General features: G+C 47.0%; 1 protein-coding gene across 1 annotated transcript in view; it reads left to right on the forward strand.

Moving 5' to 3' along the window:
* Positions 1–14823, forward strand: part of LOC147426784 (uncharacterized) — a 192615-nt gene that overhangs the window by 147659 nt on the left and 30133 nt on the right. The window lies entirely within an intron of this gene.

Here is a 14823-nt window from a genome sequence, read left to right on the forward strand (position 1 = left end):
TTCCGGTTACACCCCGTTCCGGAACGGCGTTCCGTTCCCGACTCCGTTTCGGAAACTGGACTCGTCCGGAACGCTGGTTTGGGCTGTGTTCCGCCTGTTCCCTATTACACTGTTCAACCATCTTGGCCTACAAAAGGTTCCCATATCTGCACTCCATACAACATAGCTGAGGCTACTGAAGTATCAAAGAGGAGACAATCCACTATCCTTTGCAAAACTGTGTAATGCATCCAGTCGCTGCATACCTTTTGGTGAGTCAGAGATCAACACAATATCATCAGCATATAACAACAATGGGATCCATGTCCCTGCCAGCTAGGCACCTCTATCACCCTCTCTGTCAATGTAATCGGACACCTCATCAACATACATACCAAATAGAGTAGGAGACAATGGGTAACCCTGTTTCACCCCAATGGTGGAGTGAACTAAATCAGGTATCCCCTCGGGAGTGTGTACATGTCCCATCACTGATCTGTATAGAGCCATAATCCCCCAAATCAAGACTATGGGCACCCCCATCTCTTGTATTCTGCGCATCAATCGAGCTCTCAATACCATGTCAAATGCTTTGCAGAAATCCACAAAGCTACAATAAATCCATCTCCCATGTTAACTGCCCTCAATGATGGCTTTGAGTGTCAAAAAATGATGAAGAGTGGAGAAACCCCTCCTGAAATGGGGTTGGCCCTTTGCTCGTACACCCTCATCCTCTGCCCAATTACTCAAATGCTGCTCAAGAATGGATGCATACAACCGTACCAATGTGTGCCCAACCATAATAGTGTGGTAATTCCTAGGCTCTGTAGGATCACCTCCTCTGAAGATAGGCACAATAGTAGACAACCTCCAAGTCTCAGGTAACCCCTCACACATGGCACGATTGAATAACACTGCAAGAACCTCTACCATCATATCTCTAGCATGTATAAAGTGCTCTGCTACTAGACCATCATGATCATATGCCCTGCTGGTCCTCATCTTGTCAATGGCTCTCTTTACCATCTCAGTGGTAAAGAAGGTGCTGGTAGGTGGGCATGGCTCTGTAGGATTTGGAAGGGGGTCTTGTCCAAGAACCGTATATAACGATGAGGCATACTGGCCCCACACATCAAGAGAAGTAATCACTTGTGGAGGGGAGTTGTCATGAAAGAATCGCCATGCCTCTCTTGAGTCTCTACTCAAGAACAATTGATACAAGTCTCGCTCCATCTGGGCCAAGTAAGCTCGTTTCTTCTGGCGCAGAAGGCGTCGGGAAGCAATTCGAGATTGTCTGTAAGTGATGACTCCTAAAAGAAGATCCTTGTGAAGGTGGGCTCTCATCTCTCTGCACTCCTCATCATACCAACTATTCTAGGGCATGCTCCCAAAATGTCGCCTTCGACCCGGCTGAGTGTGTGGTTATGCCTTTGATGCTGCACCATACAATGTCTCAGTCAGTAAAGTGGTGCACTCCTTCACTGAGAGGCCAGGACCAGTTGTACATAGACGACTGTAGATCTCGTCTGTATAAACCGAGTCAGTCTCTAGTCTAAATGTATAATGGTATGTGACCTGCCTCTTGATGTCTGGGCTTTACTATACTGAAATGAAACAGACAATGTCAAAAGAGCATGATCCACTGCTACGCCCACTGGTCTGGCTCCCACTATGAAATCCTGAATACAAGGAATAAAGCTCGGCTGTGCCATAACATAGTCCACTGTACTGGCCCCGTGTCTGTGTGGAAAGCATGTGAAACTAGCTGCCCCAGGAAATTGTTGTAAGCATTTAAGTGCCATAGGTCTCACACCGTCATGTAGAGCGCCACTCTGCAATCACCACCCGACCATCTTTGTAAAAGGCCATCTTTCCCTTCTCCCTTGCCGCCGTAATCTCTGGTATTACCTCTCTCATATGCGCAAGCTGTGAGAGAGTGAGATCATCACCGAGGAAAATACATGCTTCTTGAGAGTAGGCCTCTTTCTCAAGAATTCCTTCTTCTCTTCCAAGGAGGGGAAGCGTAGTATGAGAGCTCTCCCTTTTGTCTCCCGGGCCATCACTCTTCTTGCCCACTCTCCATGCCTGTGTGTTAAAGCTTGTCCACCCCCATCATGGATGTGAGGCTTGTGTCCTCTTTTTCCACATTGTTTATGTCCTTGAGGCCGATTACCCTCACATGTAGAGCCCGCATCCTCGTCCTTTGCTCCTCTTCAAGGGTCATGTTAATAAGAGTGGTGTACAAGGAGCTTCCTTACCTTTCCCTTTGTTGGAAACCTCAATCCATTTTGTGGCCCATGACTTCTTCTTCTCACCTTCCTTGATAACCCATTTCTTCTCTCACGGTATTCAATTCTTCCATCATGGATGGTTGAATTTCGCCTTCTTCGAGCCGCCCACTTTTTGCATGTAAATTTCGGATGATGGAATCTTGCATGACCACTTTCTCCTCGAGCGAAGCGATCCTCCTACGCATGCCATCTCTTTCTTCGGTCTATCTTTGAAGAATAGTGCTCCTCTCCTTCCTCCACTCTTCCACTTCGTTTCTCTATTCTCTCATTTCCTTCTCTGATGCCGATATCCTCTTCCTTGTCCGCATGAAAGAGGCTTTGTGGGCGGCCGGCGAAGGATGCATCTTCTTACACTTGGGGGAAGCCATTGGCACTTCTCCGATGCTTCCCATGAGAGAGAGAGAGAGAGAGAGAGAGAGAGAGAGAGAGAGAGAGAGAGAGAGAGAGAGAGAGAGAGAGAGAGAGAACCTACCTCCTTGAACCCGAGAGTTCCTACCCTTGTGCGCACTTTGTGCCGTTGCCACCCTTGCCCTTGCTCAGTGCTTGCCCCACTGTATCCACTCTAGCCGCCCACCATCCTCGCATGTAAGCCCTGTCGCATTTCATCCTCCACTTGTGCTGCTGCTCGAGGTGCGGTCAGCTTCTATTGCGTGCGTGGCACACATGCAGCCTATTGCTTATGGAGGCAGCCCCGCGAGCACCACATGCCATACCCTCGCCTTGGCCTTAGGCTCAGCCTCACGAACGCTTATTCCGTACAGCTGAACCTACCACCCCATCCTCGTTTGGCTAGCCTTATCCTCTAGCTAGGGCTTGCTTAACCTTATCCATCTGCATGACTCTATGCATTGCCTCAAGTTGCCCCGCCCCCTTGGCCCCCCCCCCCCCCCCCCCCGTCTCTCTCTCTCTCTCTCTCTCACACACACACACACACACACACACACACACACACACACACACACACACACACACACTTACACACTTTTTTGTTTGTAAATCTTTCTTGATTAATTTACATATGGGAAACCTCAAAGTGAGGGAAAACCGTCAGAAAGAACAGATACAAACGGCAGAACACGGAAGCGTTCCGTGTAGTGAAGGCTCTAAAAGCAAACATAGAAGAGCTGTAAGATATCCAGGGATATGTCCCGAACATCAATGGAAAAATGTAAGGATTGCTTGAGTGAAATCTTGAATGAAGGAAAGGGATCCACATCATGCTGATGGAACATTCGAAGATTGCGTTGACGTCTCAGAGAACATAGAGCCCAAAATCTGACCCATGTGAAGAAGACGGCAAGTAGAAGGGAAGATGGGAGAAGGCCAAAAGCCTAGAACCGTTCGTGGAAAACTGCCAATGGAAAGAGGAGATGCATACATGCTGATATGTGATCAAGGAAGGCCCTGCTGGAACGACAATCCCAAAGCAGGTGGCTGATAGTCTCATCATAGGCTGAACATTTGACACAATGAGAAGAGCTGATGTGATGCGCACTAAGGAGAGTTCCAACAGGGAGAATTCCCAGCAAGCTGTGCCATAGAAACACACGTTCCTTCAGAGGCAAATGGCTCTTCCAAATTACAGCGAGAGCCTTCTCCACCATTGATCTTATGCAAAGACCATATTGCATTACAAGGGTCAGCCATCCAGGAGTCGTGCAGGAGAGACGCATAGATGTTGTTGACAGAAATGGCAACAAAAGGCGTGTCCCATGAAGTCCAATCTGACGTTGACATCCATCGGCTAGTGGCGGAATGAGCTGAAAAACAGCCAGCATGTGCTGAAGCGTGCTACAAATCTGACAATAATACACGCCCAAACTAAAGGGTGCAGTTGCCTGAGAGAAACTAAGCATATTCTGAGACGTATCAACCACATCATCTGCCGTGCGTAAGCCTCGGCAAGAAAGGAAGTATGCCCAGCGTGGTGATTGGTCGACAAGAGTAAGGGAGAATGCTCTATGCCAGTGAATGCTTTCCAAGCGTAGCGGAATAACATTTGGTGGTTGTCTGCCATGCCAAGAAAGATGAGCCATATCGGCTTTCTAAGCAACGAGTAAACTAGTGGTAACCGAGCAACTGGGAATGTGATCGGCCATCTTGGCAAACACAATGTTGTCACAAACTGCTGACATGTCAAGCCACTGAAGAACGGAGCCAACATGCAGATCTCGGCCGAGGGGCCTAAACCCTAAGTGAAGAAGCTTTTACCAACTTGCAAAGCCTTGCAGAGTGGCCTATTATTAAAGAGGAGTTCCCGCCAACTTATGGGACCCCGTCCGATGGGGCCAAGTGACCTAAAGGGATTAAATAAAGCAAGACCACACACACATTCACACTCTATTTGCATAGCAATTGATGATGTGGCAGACCTGTACGTATTTTGGGTTTTGCGGTGATGACATGGCAGCTTGTAGTGATTTCCGCGTTTTACATGGTAGCTTGACCCTCACACTGTAGCTCGAAAAATAGGGAGGGTGCAGTCTCTGAGCAAGCCCGAACAACGATGAGGACCTCCAGTTGCGTGAAGGCCCCCATCCATATGGGCGCTGCTAACTCGAGAGGTGTAAGCCACTCAGCTGGTACTGCCTCTTTGATGTCCTGACACATGCTCTGCACCCCTCTCATGCCTTGTAGCTAGATGCTCTGAAGCTGACAATAAACTTCCCAAGAAGGGCTCTACTGTGCTGTGCTGGGGTCTATGATCCACAACCCCCCCTAAGCTGGGTCTATGATCCCCCACTTTGGCCCGGGCTGTTTGAGTGTCGCGCCTTGACCAAAAGAAAATTCTTGATCAGCCTCTCTACCTGGCTGACGCACAAACTCGAAAAGATCCAACAAGATGTAATGTACCACATAGTAGCCAACAACACCTGGTCGGCCACTACAACTCTGCCTGCCAGAGAAAGTCGTGCTGAGCTCCAATGTAATAGCTCCTCCTGATGGACAGGAGGAGGGGAGCAATCTGCTGCTGAGGAGACAAGTCCAAGCTAACCTGACAGCCCAAGTATCGAACTGCAATCCCTGGGAAGATCCATCTCAAACCCTCACCAGGCAGCCAATCAAGCATAGGAGCACTATCAACCGAGAAAGCCACTGTCTTTCTCCAGTTGATCAGTGCGCCTGATGCACAACAAAAAGTCTCAAGAGCCTACTCACACCTGTGTAGGTTGACCTCCTGGCCCTCCAAGTACAAAGCTGAGTCGTCTTCAAACTTAGCATCCATTAGCTCGTCGCCCTGAATAGGGAGCGCTAAGCCACGTAAACCAACCTCCTGTGAAACCAAAAACCTGTTCATTGCCTCAGCATAGAACAGAAAGAGGAAGGGGGCAAGAGGGCAGCCCGTTTGACCGAACGTGTGAGTATGAAACGATCTCCTCTAGCACCTGACTCTGTGCACCTATGTAAAGAGCTGACACACCTCTGATCCAGGCATGTGAGAAGCCCATCCTGCGTAGAGTGCCCTGCAAAAAGTCCAAGTCAACTCTATCGTAGGCCTTCTCAAAATCAAGAAGAAGAATCACTATATCCTCACCACGAAGGCGCGCAAGGGCAGATGCCTCCCAAAAAGTAAAGATGTTGTCAAGGATACTGCACTCCTTGACAAAACCTATATGCGTCCCATGTATAGTGCATTCTAGAAGTGGCTGAATCCTCAAACTTAGAGCCTTGGCAAGAATTTTGTAGGCTGAGTTGAGGATGGTGATGGGCCGCCACTGCCGAATCTCATCCAAGGAGCCACCCTGATTGGGAATAAGGTAAATCAAGCCCTCAAGCTGTCGGGCATCTCTCCTGTGTGTAGGATGTACTGAAAAGCGTTGCAGAGATCTGAGCCAAGCAAGTCCGAGTACTCTAAGAAAAAACTAGGAGTCAAACCATCCTCACCAGAACAACTACCACGGGGAAGTGCTTTGAGGGCCGCATGGAGCTCCACTAGGTGAAGGGGCAACTCAAGCCTCTGGCACATCTCCTCCGTCACAAGACAAGGCATCTGTGCCCAAACCTGCTCTCTGCATGCATCTTGACGCTCTGACTGAGGCTCTGTTGACAACAGGTCAAGATAAAAGTCAGTAGCAACTGCACGCATGTCCTCTGGCTCTGAAGCAACTGACCCGTCAGCCCTCCTCAACTGGCTGACAATGGCGTGCGCATGTCGGGGTCCACTGTCTCAAAGAAAGCCCCTGTCACTCCGTCACCCACTTGGGTCCATTGAGATGCCTGTCGATGGAAAGCAAACTCATGGCGCCTCTCCTCTGTGCTGGCAAGCTCCTGGCGAGCCTGCTGCAACTGCTCCTCCAACCAGGGACTATCTGGATGCTGCTCCTGCATTCTATGCAAGGAAGCAACACCCCGTCGGAGGGACTGCTGCTCCTCTCTCGCTGCAGCTAGGTGGGCCGTAAACTCCTGAAGAAAGAGCCAACGAAGCTGAGCAAGTCCAGAGGCCACTCTGTTAGCAAGAGAGTCCTGCATGTCTAAGCCCTCTGTCCAAAGAGCAACTACATTCTATCTGTGTCCAGAGTCCAGCAAGACCCTCTTAGGGATGCGTAGCATCGTGCTCCCCCTCCTTTGTCTATCTGTCACTATGAGGATCACTAATGCATGGTCTAAAAAAGATGTCCTAGCTAGAATGCCAACTGTCCCACCCAAGTCACAGAAGTGGTCACTAGTGTAGAAGAGATATATCCGAGATAGATTCACTCCTCCCACTCTACGGTCCGAACGAGAGAAGGCCAGGTTGTCTGGGGGCCTCTCAAAAGCCACAGCGCTGCCACGCATCTGAAACCCGCAGAGTCATACATAGCCTCTCCCAAGCTGCCAACTCAACTTCATGCACAGTAGTATGGCTACCTCCAATCCTGTCAGAGGGGTCCTCCAACATGTTGAAGTCACCCCCAATGCACCATTGCTCTCCATGCGGCAGAGACTCTACAATGTGAGACCAAAACTCTGCACGTGTACTCCCCACATTGGGCGCATAGATGTTCAGGAAGCCGAAGAGGCAACCCTGAACCTGCATAGTAATCCACTGAGCCTTGGAGGCACAATAATACCTTTGTCTACAATGGCTTGCTGCCAAGAGTCCGCAATAGTCATACATACCCCTCCCTGGATGGCACCAAGTCCAAATGCAGCTGACCAGATGGTCTCATACCGCCTACGCAAAAGCTGACCACATCGTCTAATGCGACTCTCACACAGATGGCGCTTCTGTAGCATAAGAAGGTCAATCTCTCCTCCCACAAGGCATCACTGAAGCTCCTGACGTAGGCCCTCTGGCGCTGAAAATGGGGCCCACCTAATCCTTGCACGTTTCATGAGACTATCCTCATGGAGAGCGAGAGAGAACTAATGCTGCAGCAATAGCTAATCGTACTATCTTCGAGACTGGCTTGGATGGGGAATAATCCGCATCCAAGCGTCCCCGAGATAGGCGTGACTGCAAAGTGTCTAGCCCAAGCGCAAGAAGAAGCCGTGCACAAAGCAACCTCCTCTGTCTAGGAGTCCTCATGTATGTGTACATAGCATGACGGGCTCTGCGTATCAGCAAAGAAGTGAACCACAATGTGTCTACATCCTGCCGAGTTTGGAGTTGTCACGGAAAACTTCGCCAACGGCCGCAGAGTGTGAACCAAGTCTGTAACCCCTAGTTCTCCCATGTGATGAGAGAACTCGAGGGCCTATGCCTGAGCCACTCCAACACTGGGTCTAAGGTCCACTCGGGCTGGTCCCTGCGGCATAGGGCAAAAGAGAAGCCAACCTCGCAGTCCAGGGCCTCTATCCCTCTAGTTGCAAGGAACAGTACATGAACTCTGAAGCAAGCTGCCTCAAAGTCTGGTGACAAGTCGCCTAGAAACCATGTAAAGGCGTAGGCAAAGAAATCCCAACGACGGTGAATGTCGAAACTCGTCAGTCCACGAGGAACTGTTGCAAAGGGGGACATCTCCACCAGAAAGGGGGTTCGCAAGAAAGGCTCCTTTATGTCTCCAAACTTTTGACTTTACAACGCTATACACGAAGCTAAATTTGGAGGACCTTAGATTTAGAGTCAAGTCTCTTATTTTAAAATTTTTTGCGTACAAGCTTGAGAAGGATAGGTACAAGGCATTGCTAGTAGAAAAGTCAGCCTTGAACTTTGACTTCTTACTGCTGAAAACTAAGATTGTAGATGTAGACAAAGGAAGAAAGAGATTAACTAGAATTGTAGATGACATTGACATCATATCTTGGTTAGATTTTCTTTTGGACAATTTATATATAACCATCGGCGACTCTCTTTTCAAGCAAACAATTGGTATCCCTATGGGTACCAATTGTGCGGTTTTTCTTGCTAATTTCTATCTTTTTACTTATGAGTTTGATTTTATGGAGCGTCTTGTCCTTGCTAAAACCTGCCCAATATTTTTGCACAAGTTATGCAATGTAAGACGCTTTGTAGATGATCTTTTTGTCCCTGACGTTCCTTCTTTTCAAGATTTTATGTACTTGAATTCGAGTTCTTTAGGCGGAGGAATTTATCCCAAGGAGTTTTGTGAACTTAACTGTACCACAAATAGTGATTGTTGTGCCTTTTTAGACCTTAAGATTTTCCAGACTCCCTTGGGATTAGAAGTAGATATCTATGATAAGCGCCTTGAACCAGAATATGCCAATCTAAAAATCATCCGTATGCCTCACATTTCTTCGAACATTTCTCTTTTAGCTAAGTACGGTGTCATTTGCTCTCAACTATTTAGATTTTCTCGTCTTTGTTCTAGTAAATCTACTTTTGTTGCTCAATCTTGCCATCTTATTTCTTTACTAGTTGAAAAAGGATACTCATTCAAAAGAATCATGAAAAACGTTCGTTCATTTTTGCATCGTAGTAAGTTTATTTTTAATGTTTCTTCCTTTGGAATGTTCAAGATAATCAGTAGTAAATTCAATAGAAGTGGGGAGCTAAAAAGCCCACTTAATGTTTGACTTAATAACACGTAATAACACATTATGTTGTTGTTTTGATCTTTAGCGCTTCTAGTATTTTTAATATAGCTTGACAAATGCTAGCCTTTATCATGGCCGAATATGCCCATCATCTCCGGAGGGTGATAGAAACTCAGCTCTTTGGTTTTGTAGAGTACGTTCAAAGCATGAATGACCTCTATATAAACCTGCACCTACTCTTGGGCACTGACGACGTGAGTAGGGATGTCATAGCTGTTGTCCATGCTATGCATGATAAAGGTGATAATCTTATTCTTCCTGTTTGGACAAGCAGCGAAGTTGAGATCACATATTGTCAAGTTTGGTTCTTTGCTCTTCGTAGGTTTGTAGTAGTATTCATTTTTCGATTTCGTATTTAGCTTACCTAAGGACTTAAGAATGTGTTTCGTTAGAAGTTGTTGTGTGAAGTTTGATTTCTAGGATTAAGTTTTTAAGACGTCTTATCCTTTTTTTTTTTGCTTAAAGTTGAGTATTTGTTTTAAGCCAAATACGTTGCGTCAACTTATTTTACACATGCCTTTTTAAAAAACATTTTTAAGTTAATAATGTTTTTGTTTTAGCTAGTTTTGTTTCGTAGCAAACAAAGTGATTTAGTTAGTTTGTTTTTGTTTTTCTTTTCTTTTCTTGTGTCCCTTGCTTTTATAGTTTTATGAGTGCTTTATTCCCTCTTATAATTCGTGAGTTCAGACTACTCTGAACTTATGAAGGTATATATATATATCCCTCTCTCGCCAAGCGACTCGTGGCAAAAGCGCTGCCAAGAGATCTCCTAGCAGCCAAGGATGGTCTTGCCCCTTTGGTCGGCTGCGGGGAAGGAGCGGGAGGAGATGTGGAAGCAGGGGGGCTAGCGGCAGGAGGAGGAGAGGGGGGGCAGGGAGTGGTAGAGGAGGGAGGATGAGGTGGAGGAGTGGGGGGGAGGAGGGGCGGAGGGGAACTTGGGGGGGGGGGGGTTGTCAAAGGTTAGGGTGAGGTGGAGAGTGGAGCATGGACCTCGTTTTGCCCCCTGTGAGAACCCACTGCTGTTGGACTGAAGCCTGGGGACCACTCTGGAGTCTGAGTGTCAGGCTGGCGAGGTGGCCCCTGTCGACGTTGACCATGAACCTGCTGCCAGCCCTCCTCTGCTTGAGCCCGCGGCTCGGAGGGTGGCTCTGCCTGGGTACCCTGTGATCTTTTGCTGCTGCTGGCCAGCCCTTGAAGGCTGGGGCTGAGCTTGAGGTGTAGGTCGAGGTCTCCTCCGTGGACAGGCCTATGCAAGATGGCCCATCTGACGACAAATAAAACACTGATCGGGAGGCCCGAATACTCCACGCTCTGACGGAACCAACCTCCACTTACCCGAGGTAGTAGGATGACCTTTGGGAGAGTATGGGTGTCCCGAACCAGAATACGTACTGTGGGGATGCCGACCGCCTTAGTAGCTACATAGGCTTCCATGCGAGGTGTCTCCAGGACAGTCCCAATCTCTGAGCCTATCCTAGAAAGGAGCGGAAGGTACTCCCTCCGCAGGCCGGGGTAGGTCTGCCTCCTCGACAAGAACGTCGGTAGCTGGGTCGAAACCATGGCGCCACTGAAGAGGGGGTATCCATCTAGAGGGCGCTCCACCTCTCCCGATCGGCTATGCTCACTTGTTTTGTCGGCGGCAGAGCAGCAAGTGCGAACATGAGGGGGCTTCGCTGACCTGGGTAGGAGAGGGACGGCTTGCTGAGAGGGCTTCCCCCTATGCGGCGGAGCATGAGCCTCTATCTGTGTCTGCTGCTAATACAAATGCGGTAGGAATGAAGGCGAGTAGATAGAGCAAACCGGTGCTTCCAAAGGCTTCAAGAATTTAATTTGAAGAATCTTCGTGCTCCGACCCCAGACTTATTAGCTACTCACACGGTTACTTCATCGCGCATCAGGCGTGCTCCTGTCTTCATCACCCTGTCTTGCAGGGCATAAGCCATAAAGAACCCAAGACATGGCGTTCATGGATTCAATAGAATATTTGTAGTTTCTTCTTGACGAGCTTCGCGACATTCTTTCGCGGCATCCTAAGCAGAATCTTCCGATGCTGCAAAGTTTTCAACAATTTTTGAATTACATGTTACCCCCTCTGATGCCCCAGGTGGTACCTCCTCCACCGGCACCAGAAAGTACGAGAGCTTCCAACCGGCAACCTTCCCAACCGTCTATTCCAATCGGGGGAGTCTTTAGGAATATGGTGCAACCATCTGACCGTGATCGAGTGCAACCGCCGTTGCCCCACCACCACGGCCACTAGGCTACAATGGTTGGAGCCCATATGGATACCCTTATTATCCGTACCCGAGATACGCGCCTAACCAACCCAAAGATTTTAAGGATGGCGGCACGACAGGTCAAAATTTTCACTTTTTCCGGGGTAAGAGATCAGAAGATAGCATTGCAGTTCCTACAACAATTTGACAACATCTATGCTTTGGGGAACTATACAAAATCCAATTTCTTGAGTAGCAGGATTTCTTAAAGATAATGCTATGCAGTGGTGGAGTTCAATCGCAACAAAACCGCATGCTCCAAGGACCTGACAAGCTTTCAAGACAGTATTTGCACGCAGTTATATGACTTCTATGTTTGAAGTCCGGATCTTGGCAGATACGGGGCAATTTCAAAATGCTTGCCACAGAGACCATGGACGATTAGCTGAAGCTTCACACTCTCAGAAATCTCATCTAACGATTGACTTTCAGCATTGGCATGGCATTGGACTGACCGAGGGAGTCAAAAGTGACTGGAACGGATGTCCAAAAGCTGCTTCATACGGAGTTCTATCAATGGCAGAGGAATAAGAGTGATTCAAAATTGCTTGAACCAAAGGGAGATACAGCTTTCAATGAGACTGCTGATCATGCACATATGACTTCAAAATAATAAAAGCCAACTGATTGTAAATTTCTGTTTGACCATCTGACTGTGGATGAGAACCGATGAAAAATTCAACTTAGTACACAACAAAAATTGGACATGAACTTAACATCCCTATCTGACACAAGTGACTTTGGCAAACCACAGAGGGGGTACCAATGCTTTATGAACAACCGTGCTACATCTTGTGCGCTGACTGTGGCCTTACAAGAAATCAACATGTAAAACATATTGAAACGGTCAACAATTGCCAGACATTGAGTGTTCCTTGAATGCAAACTAGGTGGAAGGTTAATCACAAAATCCATAGAAATATCCTGAAAAGGTACATCGGGAATAGACAACGGAAGCAAGAGGCCTTGCTGCTTACCCCGAGGAGCTTTGCATTGTATGAAAAAACGAAACACATCCTTTCGTATGTTAGGCCAATAAAAGAATCTTTCTATTTTTTCTAGAGGTGTGTTCGTTTCCCTGTGCCCACCCATGAGAGAGTCATGAGTATCGTGCAATATGGTTGTCGTGACAGATAGGAGTTCTTTGTTATAAACTGAATAGTTCTTTTTTGCACTATTTAGCTTCAGACTAAGAAATGCAATTGGACGGCCATACTACTGAAGCACAACGTCTATGCCGACATTGCTTGCATCCGTCCATACTTCAAAGGGGTCATCTAAAGGTAAGGATAAGACACGGCGCTTCTGTTCACTGCAACCTTGAGAGTTACGAAAGCCTCAATGGCTGCTTCGTGTAAATGCACGCGCTGCCAACGAGTCTTTACCCCTTTCAGAACATCTGTCATGGGTGCGGCAATGCGTGCAAAATTCTCTATGTGCGAACTATATGCTTGACATAAACCAAGAAAAGAACGCACATCATATGCAGTTTTGGGTAAATCCCAATTACGCACCTGTTCCACCTTCGTGGGATCTAGCTTGACGCCTTCTGTAGAAATGATATTAACCTAGATAAGTAACTTCAATGAGAAAAAAATCAGATTTCTTAGCTGCAATGTACAATTGACACTCATCCAAACGGGTTAAAAACCTTTCTACATCCTTTTCATGTTGTTCCCAACAATGCAAAAAAAAAAAGAGAATATCATTAAAAGAACGCCATCATATGCAGTTTTGGGAATCCCAATCGCACCTGTTCCACTTCGTGGGATCTAGTTGACGCTTCGTGGGAAATCAAGCTTGACGCCTTCTGTAGAAATGATATTAACCTAGATAAGTAACTTCAATGAGAAAAAAATCAGATTTCTTAGCTGCAATGTACAATTGACACTCATCCAAACGGGTTAAAAACCTTTCTACATCCTTTTCATGTTGTTCCCAACAATGCAAAAAAAAAAAGAGAATATCATTAAGAAAGATGAACACACACACACCAACCATATCGCCAACACAACCTACCATGAGAGGGTTAAATGTACCCACGACACCTGTCAATCCAAAAGCATTACCACATATTCCCATTGCCCTTGCTCTGTGCGAAAAGCGGTCTTGTAGATGTCGCCTTTGAATACCCTTACCTGATGGTATCCACTATTGAGATCGACCTTACTGAAAACCTTTTCCGATTGAGCCTATCAAGTATATACTCAATGTGAGGCATCCAAAACTTGTTCTTGACAGTCATCTTGTTCAATGCCCTGTAATCAACACACAAAGGAGACCAACCATCCTTCTTGCGGACAAATAAAATAGGAGCAACAAAAGGACTTACACTAGGACGTATGAATCCTCTGGCCACCAACTCTGTGAGTTGCCGCTCTAACTCTTTTTCATGAGTCTTGTTCAAACGGTAGGGAGCCTTACTGATTGGCTGTGCCCCCTCCTTGAGTTCGATGCGATGGTCCTCCGACTGCTCGAGAGGGAGACGGAGTGGAAGATCATCCTGCAAAAATAGGTCCTTATACTTGGTAAACAAAGTTTAATACCTGTTTGGAACGTGAATGCTCTAGGTAACTGGAGAGGCATAGATAAATGCCACTTGTGCTCCTCTTTGTAATTCATGCTTCGCCTATACATGTGAAATGAGAGGTAAGGAATGCAGACCCTTCTCACCACGAATGATCATGGGAGAGTCACTTTTGGCATTTAGAGTGAAAGTGTTGTCCGCCCAATCAATGAGAGTGTTATGGTCACGAAACCATCTAATGCTCAAAATCATATCACATCCTGAGAGAGGAGACAGGACAAATTTTCTACTGAAGGCAGCTTGTTGAATAGTGAGAAACACATCAAGGCACTCTTGCGTAATGAGAGTCCATACCGGGAGCGAAGCCCGACACCTCGAGAGTAGTTGTCTGGCTAACCTGTAGGCGGGCTCTCTCTACAAGAGAGTCACCAATCACATCATGCATACTGCCTCAATCAAACAATACGACAATACGTTGACCCTTGACATGACCATAACATTGAAAGAGAGACTCATCAATCTGTGTGTCAGAAATATGTGGAGACTCAAATTGGTTCCTAAAAGTGCTTGTGGTAGCTGTCGGTGCTTTGGGTTCTTTAGGTGGTGTTGTCTTAGGACAAGCCTTCTTAATGTGACCCTTGACGTGACATTGATAACATCGACCTTCCTTAGCATAAATGACTTGTTCTTCTGTCATTATGTATCCTGCTTTAATTCCTTGTGCGGCTTTTTCATATGGGGTTAGCTTAGGTTTAGCAGGTGCTTTAGC

The sequence above is a fragment of the Adiantum capillus-veneris genome, chromosome 24 (genome assembly GCF_014529385.1).
Source record: "Adiantum capillus-veneris isolate H3 chromosome 24, ASM1452938v2, whole genome shotgun sequence".
In the NCBI taxonomy this organism is placed as follows: Eukaryota; Viridiplantae; Streptophyta; class Polypodiopsida; order Polypodiales; family Pteridaceae; genus Adiantum; species Adiantum capillus-veneris.